This window comes from Stomoxys calcitrans, chromosome 2 (assembly GCF_963082655.1).
Source record: "Stomoxys calcitrans chromosome 2, idStoCalc2.1, whole genome shotgun sequence".
In the NCBI taxonomy this organism is placed as follows: domain Eukaryota; kingdom Metazoa; phylum Arthropoda; class Insecta; order Diptera; family Muscidae; genus Stomoxys; species Stomoxys calcitrans.
Window position 1 is genome coordinate 152329349 of NC_081553.1, and position 12278 is coordinate 152341626.

Consider the following 12278-nt stretch of genomic DNA (forward strand, 5'->3'; position numbering starts at 1 on the left):
TAATTTTCTGGCGACCGAAGCTAAAAACTGTTGACAATTTCCGTAATTTTAGTTTTTATTACTTTGTATCACCCTGTGATTTTAGAAATTTTCACGTAGTTAGCAAAAGTCGACTTTTGCTGCTCATCCCTCTGGATTATCAGTCTCTTCCTTATTTGTTAGTCTCACGAATGGTTGTGCGCTTGAAGAATTGCACCCGACTTCAGGTGCCAAGGCACCCACACCTCTAGGAGGGGCAGATAACATACTACGGTCTGATGCCACCACCGCAGATGTTGGGCCTTCGAATTTCGTTTTGAGCTTACTGAAAGACTTTGAACTTTTTGCGTAATATGTAGTTCCATTTCCAAGACAGATTGAGAAACACGTCCGCTTCCCTCAAAGGCTAATTTTAGAGACTGAAGTACACATTACGACAAAAAAATATATTAAGCCAATTATGCTACAACTGCAAAAAATTATTTCAGTTTTGGCAACTGAAATGATAGACGTAGTACATTCTAATGCAAACACAAGTTACGAATAAAAAACGTGGTTGAAATCATTTTTAAACTTTTTTAATTTTCAACAGTAACATACACAACATACGTTTAGTAGAGCAACTGTTTTTTTTTTTTGGGTGGAATTAATAGGTTTGGTAAGGTTGAAAAGAGGGTGCAGATATTAATCCGCCCCATGTCACTATGGACATAAACCTAACCAGAATTCGGCTTGTTGTGCGCTCTAAAAACTATAAAGCAACCTCTAAAATGAAAATTTTAAGTTAGGAATTCTGTGTTACTTATAAAATCCTTAATTGCTTTCAATACCGCTTCCCTAAGTTGGTTCATGTCTGGTATTGTGTCTTCACCTAAGTGCCGGTATCTGTTAGAAGCGAAAGCCGGGCAATGACAAAGGAAATGCTCCAACGTTTCATCATCTTGCCCGCATGCCATACAGATGCTATCATTTGCCGCACCAATTTTACATAAGTGAGTCCTATGTGTCCCGTTATGATACCAATAGTTATACTGACCTCCTTCTTACTTCCTTTCTGTAATACAATAGCCTCGTCTTCTTACGATCTGGATCCCTCCATAGGATTTTCGTCGTCCTACCGACCGTTTCACTATTCCACAATGTTCCATGCACATTCGTCGCCCATTTCCTTAACTCGGACTGCGTCGTCCCGAAAGGCTTCGGGTTAACCAAGTTAATTGACGGCAGTCCTCTGGCTTTCACTGCCAAATCGTCTGCCCTTTCAGTTCCCTTTACTCTGTTATGGCGCGGAACCCAAACGATGCGGTGGGTGGCGGTGTTGGAGAGTCCAAAGGCAGATGAAGTGATGCCAGGTATGCTCCATCGTCTCCCTGTCCCACCACTGTTGCATCCGACGTTGATAACTCTGGGGAAAATATATAATTAACATTTTTATGACAAATAACTAAGGTCCTCGGCCGAGTACCAGCATTAGCTAAGAATAATTGGTAGTTTATTTGGTTTAGTGCAGAAAATTTGTTCTGGCTCCTGAATTAAGGCAATATGAATCCTGCATTGCTGATTTTCTCCATCAGAGCGAGTGTAGCAGTCTCGATCTGGTAATTTTTCCAGCTTCCGTAGAAGTGCTTGGATCGTCAGTTCTATCCTTTCCAGCATCCTGCACTTTTGCCCGATTACGCTGTCGTCGTGCACCGGATCGCTTTCTCGGTCTGCTTGTGAGCTTAGCAAAGCCATCGCTCACTTCTGCTGTCATCCCAATGCCCTCATTTCTCGATTCGTCCGCTCCACTCAACGGCTACAATGAAAAAATGTTTTTATAACAATAATTAACCGTGTTTACACCAATTATTCGGGAATTCTAAACCTAATTTTGGCGAAAAATACATATTTTACACGTGAGACAGTGCTAAGTTTGGCCGGGCCGAATCTTATATACCCTCCACCATGGATCGCAGTTATCGAGTTCTATGCGCAGTATCTCTTTTTAGGCAAACTAAAAATATTGAATTAGAACTGTTATTCTATTAGAGCTATTTTAAGTTATAGTCCGATTCTGACCATAAATAAATGCTGATCATTGTAGAAGTCTTTGTGTAATATTTCAGTTCATTCGGATAAGAATTGCGCCTTGTAGCAGCAAAATTGGGAGATCGGAGCTGTATAAAGCTATTGATCGATTCAGACAATATTAGACACGACACACAGACGGACGGACATGGATAGATCGACTTAAAATGACATGACGATCAAGAATATAAATACTTTATGGGGCCTCAGGCGTATATTTCGAGGTGTTACAAACAGAATGAGGCTATAAAAACACAAACAACACAAGTGAATGTTTTAATTTCGTAGTACTAATTAAAAATTAATCGGCATTATATCTTATGTGTGATCGTATATTTACAGTGCAATCGCGATAAAACGAACAAATTAAAACCAATTCAACTAACTTTTGCAAGATTGTTAATATTTGCAAATAGCATCTAATTTCCCATTAAAAATGTTTATTTGTAAGTTAAAAATAATATACAATACAACTATTCATTCAATTATTTTTCTATTTATGAATAAGAAATCTAGATATAAATATAAATATAGCAATTATGATCATACCGATGATAAATGCTGCATATGCTACCGATGTGCTATGTTTGTGATGGTTGTAGTGCCCATTGTTAGCCTCTTCTATAGACCTTATCCTGAGTTGGATGGATAAATGTTCGGCGAACTGTGATGGGAACTGGTCTAATACAGAGGACTGATTGGTTTTGATGATAGTGTCATCAAGGGAATGGTAAGGCCTCATTAACTCTACGACATGTCCAAGACTGGTGTATGATGATTTAAGAACGGATGATATATTATGTTGGCCTGTTAGATGGATAAAACCATGCTTAAGGATGCACTCTGGCCTTAATGTCAAAATTCTAGATCCTTCTAAGCTAAGAGGTATGATATTATTTTCGCATACCACTGTAACTTGTGCATCTGGAAGAGTTGCATACATACATTGATTTTGGCCCTTTAAAGGTGTCCATGACACATTTGTATGGAGTGTCGTCAACGGGCAATTCGCGTATGTTCTGTTCCGTATCAAATTGAGTTCACATGCGCACATTTCTGCTCCAAAGGTGAATAGTAAGTACACACCATAACATATGAACAAATCCTGATTGATCACATCACATTTTTATACCCTCCACCATAAGATGGGGGGTATACTAATTTCGTCATTCTGTTTGTAACTACTCGAAATATTCGTCTGAGACCCCATAAAGTATATATATTCTTTATCGTCGCGACATTTTATGTCGATCTAGCCATGTCCGTCCGTCCGTCTGTCTGTCGAAAGCACGCTAACTTCCGAAGGAGTAAAGCTAGCCGCTTGAAATTTTGCACAAATACTTCTTATTAGTGTAGGTCGGTTAGTATTGTAAATGGGCCATATCGGTCCATGTTTTGATATAGCTGCCATATAAACCGATCTTGGGTCTTGACTTCTTGAGCCTCTAGAGTGCGCAATTCTTATCCGATTGGAATGAAATTTTGCACGACGTGTTTTGCTATGATATCCAATAACTGCGCCAAGTATGGTTCAAATCGGTTGATAACCTGATATAGCTGCCATATAAACCGATCTTGGGTCTTGACTTCTTGAGCCTCTAGAGGTCGCAATTATTATCCGATTTGCCTGAAATTTTGTACTACGGATCCTCTCATGACCATCAACATACGTGTTTATTATGATCTGAATCGGTCTATAGCCCGATACAGCTCCCATATAAATCGATCTCTCTATTTTACTTCTTGAGCCCCCAAAGGGCGCATTTCTTATTCGAATTGGCTGACATTTTACACAGGCCTCCAACAGATAATTTAATTGTGGTCCAAACCGGACCATATCTTGATATCACTCTAATAGCAGAGTAAGTCTTTTCGTTTATCCTTTTTTTGCCTAAGAAGAGATGCCGGGAAAAGAACTTGACAAATGCGATCCATGGTGGATCGCATTTCGGCCCGGCCGAACTTAGCACGCTTTTACTTGTTGTAATTGTGCTTGCGCAACTGGAAAATAATGTCCTTGTTCGATGTTTACCGCCAACATTGGGTTTAAAATATTTATTACTGCTAATGAGTCACCTATCTGGTTGGGTACTGGATAAGGTGAAAAAGCTTAAAGTCATCAGTGTCAGCCAAGGGTAGCGTTATAGTAAACACTACATGATCATTGGTAAGTCCGCCCTTTATTTTCATCAACTTGTATATATCTAATAAATCGTCATCAGAAACGGGCAGCCTTAATGGCATTGGTATGTGTGACTTAATCTGTTTCATCTCGGCCTGAAGTTGCGTTGGAGTTAGTAAGAGCGGATTAATCTTCCCATGATGGACATCTGTTAAAGCATCTAAAATACATCTTTGCATCCGTTCAATTCTGTCAGTGACTACTGAAAGCTGCATCATGTTGAAATTGATGGCTTGTAGTAGTTTAAGTTGGTTTATTTCGGCACTTAGCGAATTTTCTTTCTTGCTTATTTTGTCAATACTCTTCTGAATTTCTTTAAAACTGTGTTTGGTCAAAGTTGTACTGTGTTTCACAACGTTTATAGTGGAATTAATGACAGAAGTTTGATTTTTAAGGAGGTTTAATAGAAAGGTGTCGACTTTCAAGGTTATTATTGTAGATGACATCTGTTCGGCGTATTCTGAGTCTAAAATACCAAAAAGTGAGTTCGCAATATTTCCAATTACGTTTATGGCACCTTCTTTTTCGTGATTTCTGCAGTAATCTATTTTCTAAAACCAGATCTTCTTTAGTATGTTGTAGCTCTTTTACAATGTGGAGACAAGACTTATTCATTTTCACCATGCTGCACATGTATTGTTGTGTGTTGATCCCGTCAGATAAAAACCTTTTATCTGCCCAGTACATTGATAGGTCATAGTATACAAGAAGATTCCATTGACTTGTCGCAATTCTCGTGGTTCCAATTTCTTCGAAGTGAACTCCTATCTTGTTTCCGAATTTTGTAATATTTATTTGTTTGCAGAAATGATGGGAAGAATTAACAATAGGGCTAAAAGGGTTGTGAATAGATGTTTTCCATGTAATCTGATTCTTTTCCGTTGAGGTTCATTTTCTGCAGACATTTGGTAGCGAGGTATGGAGCTGCCCTTGTGCCATATGTCACTGTATTGTAGTAATACGTAGTAATTAATCGGCATGGCTGGATCTTCCCTCCAAATTGTCAGTTGATATTGGTGATTGGTGGAATCTAGTAGTATCTGTCTATACATTTTTTCTATGTCAGTCGTGAAGACGAATCTCGGCAATCGGAACCTGAGTAAGATTGAAAATAGATCGCTTTGCACGACTGGCCCAGTGTACATAATGTCGTTCAAGGATAATCCAGTTGATGTTTTCGCTGATGCGTCGAACACCACTCTAAGTTTTGTTGTAGTTGAGACGGGTTTCAGCACGCAATGATGTGGAATGAAATACTTCGGGTCCATCACGTTGTCTAGTTCAACTTTCGCATATGGCCCAATTCTTCATATTCGCGCATAAAACGTACGTATTGTGTACGTATCTCTGGATTCTTTTGCAATCGTCTCTCAAGGCTGATGAATCGATTGTAGGCTACATTTTGCGACTGACCCAATGCCTGAGGGTTTTCGCGAAATGGAAGGCTGCTGGAGATAATACCTTTTCATTAGATCCGACCTCATCCATTTTCCAAAGTTGTTCAATCGCAGTTTCTAGTGATGTTTCACTATCGAATATTGCACACGTTGGTGCTGTTGACTGACTGGCAATGTTGTGTTGTCGGATTTGTCCACCGACGATCCAGCCAAGTGAAGTGTTGGAAGACCATCAGCAAGTCTTATAGCTCCAAGTTGCGTGAGACTAAAGTAAAATTCAGCATCAAGTAGAATATTTATTTTTTCTTGTTTATAGAAATTGGGGTCTGCTAGATGAATGGTCCTTGGAATGTTTCATGTGGAAGCGTCAACGTTCCGGTTTGGTTGTGGTGGAATTATAGTTGGTAAGACGAAGGCTTCCAAGTTTGCAGAGAAACAATGATCTCTTGATGTCATTTCAACATTTATACGATGAGTTGCTCTTTTCTGGACCTTCCGCTGGTGAGAGAGATAATTTTCAAATGAGCCTTTCCGTTATAATATTCACTTGAGAACCTGAGTCCAGCACTGCCAGGAATTCATATGAAGCACCATTTCGAGATTTGATGATTATCTTTGCTGTGGCTAATATTACATAATTATTGTTACCGATTAAAGATGAAGCGGATGCAGATGGGACTGCCACTGCATTGTTTGGGGCTGCGCTGTTTTGTGCGTTTGAATGTTGTTGTTTTTGAGTTGAATTTTGGTTTTTAGGTGAATTTTGGTTTCGCTTTTGCAGATACAGCAACGTGTTGTGTTTGTTGCCACAACTGCTTGCAGAGCAGCCATTTGCTGAATGGTCAATCTTGAAGCAATTGACGCAAAGTTTGTGTTGTTGTACTCACACAGCAACAAACACAACACGTTGCTGCATCTGCAAAAGGGGAACCAAAATTCTGGATGGATCCTCCAGATGCTGCCATACTTCATCGTAAAAGTTCTGCATTTGAAGCCATAGGCCTTTGACTGTCTCGATCTTGATGGAGTAGAATTGTATTGGTTCGCCGTCCTCCACCGATGTCAAACCCTGCAGGAATCGGTTTAAGGCCGTCATCCGAGCCTTTATTTTCCTAGTTATCCCTTGATGCGGGATAAACTCCTTTTGCAACTCCTCAGTACAATAACTTGTTCATGTTATATGTAACAATGTATATATTGTGGAAGCCCTACATGTTTTTTTGTGTGCAATTAAATAACGTAGATGCAATAGTATCAGACTTCGCCCAGAGATATGATGTTTATCTTAGTTCGGTCGCGAACCAAACTATGTGTGTAACACCTTGGAACGGCGTGATCTTTTTTTTTCGTGATAATGCCCTGCGAAGAAATGCCGTGAATGTGCGTCCAATGATCATAATGTGCTTTTTAATTGTAGTATTCAGTCTTACACAGATTTCGACAACCGCAAGCCGACACCATATACACAAAAAGAATAAAATAAAAAAATAAACAAAAAAGTAATAAGAATCCATTTGGTTTACCTCGCAACCGTATACCTTGAAAATACAACCAAAATCCCCAGACACTACATAATTTAAAAAAAAAAATAATACAATAATAAAACAGTAAACTCGTCTGATTTATGTTTGTTTTTGTTTTTGTGCTAACCTTAAGTAGTTCATTTCCTGGTAATATAGGTAGACTCAAAAAAAAAAAAATATATAGAAATAAATGTGTATGTAAAACTTAGAGTAAAATTTACCTCCTCAGAAGAAAAAAAAAAGTGGGCATTATTTCTTTAAGTGCAAACTGTTCATTCATAAACCACAATTCGTTTATTTGCCAATGAGTGCAGATAAAGTTAGAAGAAACTGCAAACGACAACGCGAGAGGTTTTTGATTTGAATAGATCTAGTCCACAGGTGAAGCAGAAATATATAAAGGGAAAGAAAAAAAATGGCATCAGCTTATCCTAATTTAGATGGGCTTCACGACACCGAGATGGTTGAGAACATCCAAACCGGGACTAAACCCATAAATAGACCCAGTAACCCTAGTCAGGGCCAACAAGCTTACACATCCAGAGAACAGATAGACAAGGCGATAAGCGGGATAATGCAGGAGAATATGCAGGCAATCCACCAACAGATTCGATCTCTCTCTTTTAGTCAGATACGACACTCCGAAAAACAGTTTCGATTTAATGAAGGAGTTAGTGGAACGGGGACAAAGAGCAGGCGAAAATATAAATGAGTTCATAGATGACCTACACCTTTTAAGATAAAGGTTATTGGAACCCGTTACAGAATACGATGTGTTGAAAAAAGCAAAGAACAACCTGAGAAGTGATTAAGCTCGCATAGCTTTTCCTATGAATATATCCTCTTTAGAGCAACTAGGAGCGGTTTGCAATGAGATTGAAAGTAAATTTCGAGGCGTGACCTAAAACCACCAAACCTGGTTCCTTACGGAGGGCTTAGAAACGTGAATGAGATGATCATAGAGAGTGAACCCGAGGATGAAGGCGAACCGAACACTTTAGGTTAGGTAGAAGCTCTAAACGCCAATATAGAATATTGGAACTGCGCAAAATTCGGTCATGGGTTCCGAAAGTATTTGGCGCTGGAACGGAACATTTTCTGCAACAAGTGTGGAATACAAAATACTTATTATCCTAAATGTCTAAAACGTAAACCGGGAAACCCGAAGAAGAACATGGTATCTGCGGGGAACCATCGTTCGGGAGAGGAGCCCTCGAAAACGAGCCACTAAATTAAGAAAATCCCCATAGCCTAGCAAATTACAAATACTTAAGACATTATCTACCATTAGAGACTCGGCAAATCTACAATGAAACGACAAAAAGAAGATATTTGAAAACCAAAGTGGCGAAATTATAAACTATTATAAAACTATTATAACTATTATAATATTATGTTAAAAGTACTTAAACCTCGAATACAAAAATTGAAGGAAAAGGCAGAAGCACACAAGCAAATTGTCAAAGCAGTACACTCGGCGATTAAATATACCCATGAAAAAAGCGATCCTAGACCATATGCCACTATTAAACTATAAGGTCAAGAGCTGCGAAAACTCTTGGATTCAGGGGCGTCTGTACGGCTATTAGGAAATGGGTGCCGTGAATTAATGGAAAAACTTGAAGAATCAATTACCCCATATGTGTCCGTTGTGACTACAGCATCTGGCGACCGACAACGAATTCTAGGTAGAGTGAGCGAAAAGGTGAAAATAATCGTATATTGTCTATGCCCTGATCTTGAACAAAGCCTCTATCAAGGTGTAGACTTCTGGAAAGCTTTTCAGATCGCGCCAGAAATCTTCAACGTGTATGCATTAGATATAGAGCAGATTCAGGAAAAATATAGAGAACAGTATGAGGAAGACGACCGGAGAGAAATGCATGAGCTTAGTCCTGAACCAGCGCAGGCTCTAAAGAATGTGATTCGAAGATTTCCCTCATTTGGATCCAGAGGTTTGGGCCATACACACCTCGAGAAGCATACAATAAAGCTGGTAGAGGTGTCGGTACCTATAAAGAATAAGCATTATCCGATCTCGCCTGCTGTCCAAGAGATCGTATACCCCAAAATTGATCGAATGTTAGAACTAAAGGTTATAGATGAAAGTGAAAGCGCATAGAGCAATAGGACGACAGTAGTTCTCAATCCTGGAAACAATCGACTTTGCCTAGATGCCATTAGTTTTCAATGCTGTTACAGTCAAAGACGCATATCCACTTCAATATATCGATGGGTCGAATAATAAGTAGTGTGGATCTAAAACATGCATTTTGGCACATCTAATTGGACGAGGAATCACGACCATGCACTACTTTTACTGTCCCTGGCCGACCCCTATATCAATGACAATGACAACATAATGTCATTCGGTCTATGTAATGCGGCCCAACGCCTATGCCCTCTTATGGATAAGGTCATACCCGCTAAACTGAAATCGAACGTTTTCATCTACCTAGATGATCTCCTAATAAACGCTGGGATTTCGAATCCCACATAAAAATATTGGAGGAGGTGACGAAATGTTTGGAAGAGGCAGACCTGACTATAGGATTAAAGATGAGCAATTTCTGTTTTAAAGAACTGCGGTACCTAGGATTTATAATTGGTGGCGGTACCCCGAATACAGACACCGAGGAGGTGAAAGCAATCGTATACCGAAGTCGCCAAGGACGTCAGGAGTTTTTTAGGTACAGGCCGGCAGCTCTGACAGACGCTCTGAAGAACAACGTCAAGTTCAAAATGACCGAAATGGTCCTAAGCGCGTTTTAAGAGTTGAAATACCCATTTTAAAACATCCAGATTTTTCCGAAGAGTTTTTCATCCAATGCGATGCTTCAGACATAAGAATTGGGGCAGTACTTTTCCAGAAATGTGACAACGAAGTGGAAAACCCAATAGCATTCTATTCACAAAAACTGAACAAAGCCCAGAGAAACTACAGCGTCACTGAGAAAGAATGCCTAGCAGCGGTCTTGGCGATTAAAAGATTCCGACCGTACGTCGAGTTTTTGAAATTTACAGTAATTATGGATCATGGTTGATGGGACTCCGAGACTTGAGTGAGCGGTTTGCCAGATTTCACGATCGAACACCGAAAAGGCAAAGATAATGTTGTGGCTGACATGCTATCCAGGCTATCCAGGCCAGGAGGAAATTGATCTCGATAACCAGCTCGAATTTGAAACAACGGAATTTGAGAGCGATGAATACAAAGAACTCCGTAAAACGATTGTAAAGAACAAAAAAAACTTGAAAATTTGGGGTACCTGAAACAATACACATTGATAATGGAGCGCAAATTACCTCCACCAGTTTTAAAGAAATGGTAGCGAAATATCAGATATATCATATACAAACTGCCCCTTATGCACCCTAATCTAATGCATCAGAAAGAGCAAATCAAATTGTAGCAATTAGGGCTTACCTTGAAAATGATCACCGGGAATGGGATTTGTATCAATCGGAGACTGAATGTGCAATGAGAACATCAATACATACCGCGACTGGAGTAACGCCGTTTTTTGCCTTATTCGGATATAATATGTTCTCATGCGGAGCCGATTGTAAACTTGCCAGGCGTCTAAAATCCATCACAGACCACGAAATCTTAAGTCTCGATCGGAATGACAGAATGTCTTTTATCCTGGGAAAAGGGAGAGAGAACCTGAAAAGTGCTAAACGTTTCAACGAAAGAGCACGGAAATTGAACATCCTCCCTGGGCAGGAAATTTATCGACGGAATCACGTTTTAAATAACTTCAGAAGAAATTTTCATGCTAAATTTCAAAAATGTCGTGTGGTTAAGCCATTCGGAAATAATATGTTTGAAGTCAAGAATCTACAGGGAAAACCATTAGGCGTTTGCCATGCCAAAGATATCAAGATATAAAGAACTCCATGGCAGAAGGTCTATGAAACTAACTCCCGGTTATCAACCCAATAATATTTCCCAATATGCTAATTGGTGACTACCAGAGCAGATACCAGCCAAGATGTTTTTAATAATTAAGATTTATTGAAAATAACACAGGACTTGCGTGTAATACAACCTTTAGTAAACCTATAGGGAAAAGAAAAATCAGTTAAGAATTTAATCAAAAACAAAATTGTTTTCAATTAAAAAATTAATTGATTCAATAATTTTTTTTCTGATTGGATATGATACTTTTTTTAATTACAGTCGTGATTGAAATTCTTGAAACTTTCAATTAAAAATCAATTGAAGCAATTAATTTGATTCAATCCTAAAATTTTTTGTCAATCCCAATCGCAGTTGAAATTTTTTTTTTTTAATTTTCAGTTAAAAAATTAATTGAACCAATCATATTTTTAATTGAAAAAACTTTTTGAATTGAAAATTGGTTTTAGACCCCACCTCTTTCATTCTTTTAGAATATCTGCCCTCTTTAAATGTTTTACTTAAGCACCATATTTAAAGCAACCCTATGTCACGCTTTTTCTTTTTGTCTAGAAATCCCGGGTTCCTGCCAAATTGGGGTGGTTAGGTTAACCATATTACATATCGTCCCCTATGATATAACTGCAAGGAGATTTGAAAGGCCCAAGCGTCCCACATTTCGATAGATTTATAGCAATCCCCTGGCAGCCGTTTTTACAAACAACTTTTCAAGAGAAAAAAATTTAAAACATGTTTTTATTGAATTAATTGAAAGTTTTAAATATTTCAATAATTTTTTTTGGTTTGAATATACAACTGTTTTTTTTTTAATTGAAAGATTTTTTCAACTACTCCTTCAGAAACGGCGATTGATAGTATCATTTTGTGAATGAAGCAGCAATTTAAAAAATTAATTGAAGCCATTATTTGTGTGATGAAACCGATTACTACTTTTTCTGTGTACGATAAGGACAATTAGATAAGTGGGCACTGTTCAGAGATAAGATTTTATTTACTCGTAAAAGCCGAATTATGGCTGATGCCGACGCGGTCAGACAAATATTTCACACAGAGGTTGTAAGTATATCAAATAACAACATTTTGTTTGAAAATTTCTTTCAACATCGAACCATATGCCATCAATTTTCAAATGACATTGTCAAAATATAATATTTTTAACAAAATCATCAATAGATCATTAAGAAATAGATATGAGTAGGTGAGCGGCT

The 12278-nt window shown here is 38.5% G+C and overlaps 1 long non-coding RNA gene across 3 annotated transcripts in view; it reads right to left on the reverse strand.

The window, feature by feature from the left end:
• The window catches only part of LOC131994877 (uncharacterized), a 12926-nt gene continuing 648 nt past the window's right edge, over nucleotides 1-12278 (reverse strand). For 2 of the 3 annotated variants that reach the window (XR_009396911.1, XR_009396910.1), the window contains exon 3: nucleotides 1-1774. This is a non-coding gene — a long non-coding RNA (uncharacterized LOC131994877). The remainder of the gene's footprint in view (nucleotides 1775-12278) is intronic. The other variant, XR_009396912.1, reaches the window with a different exon arrangement.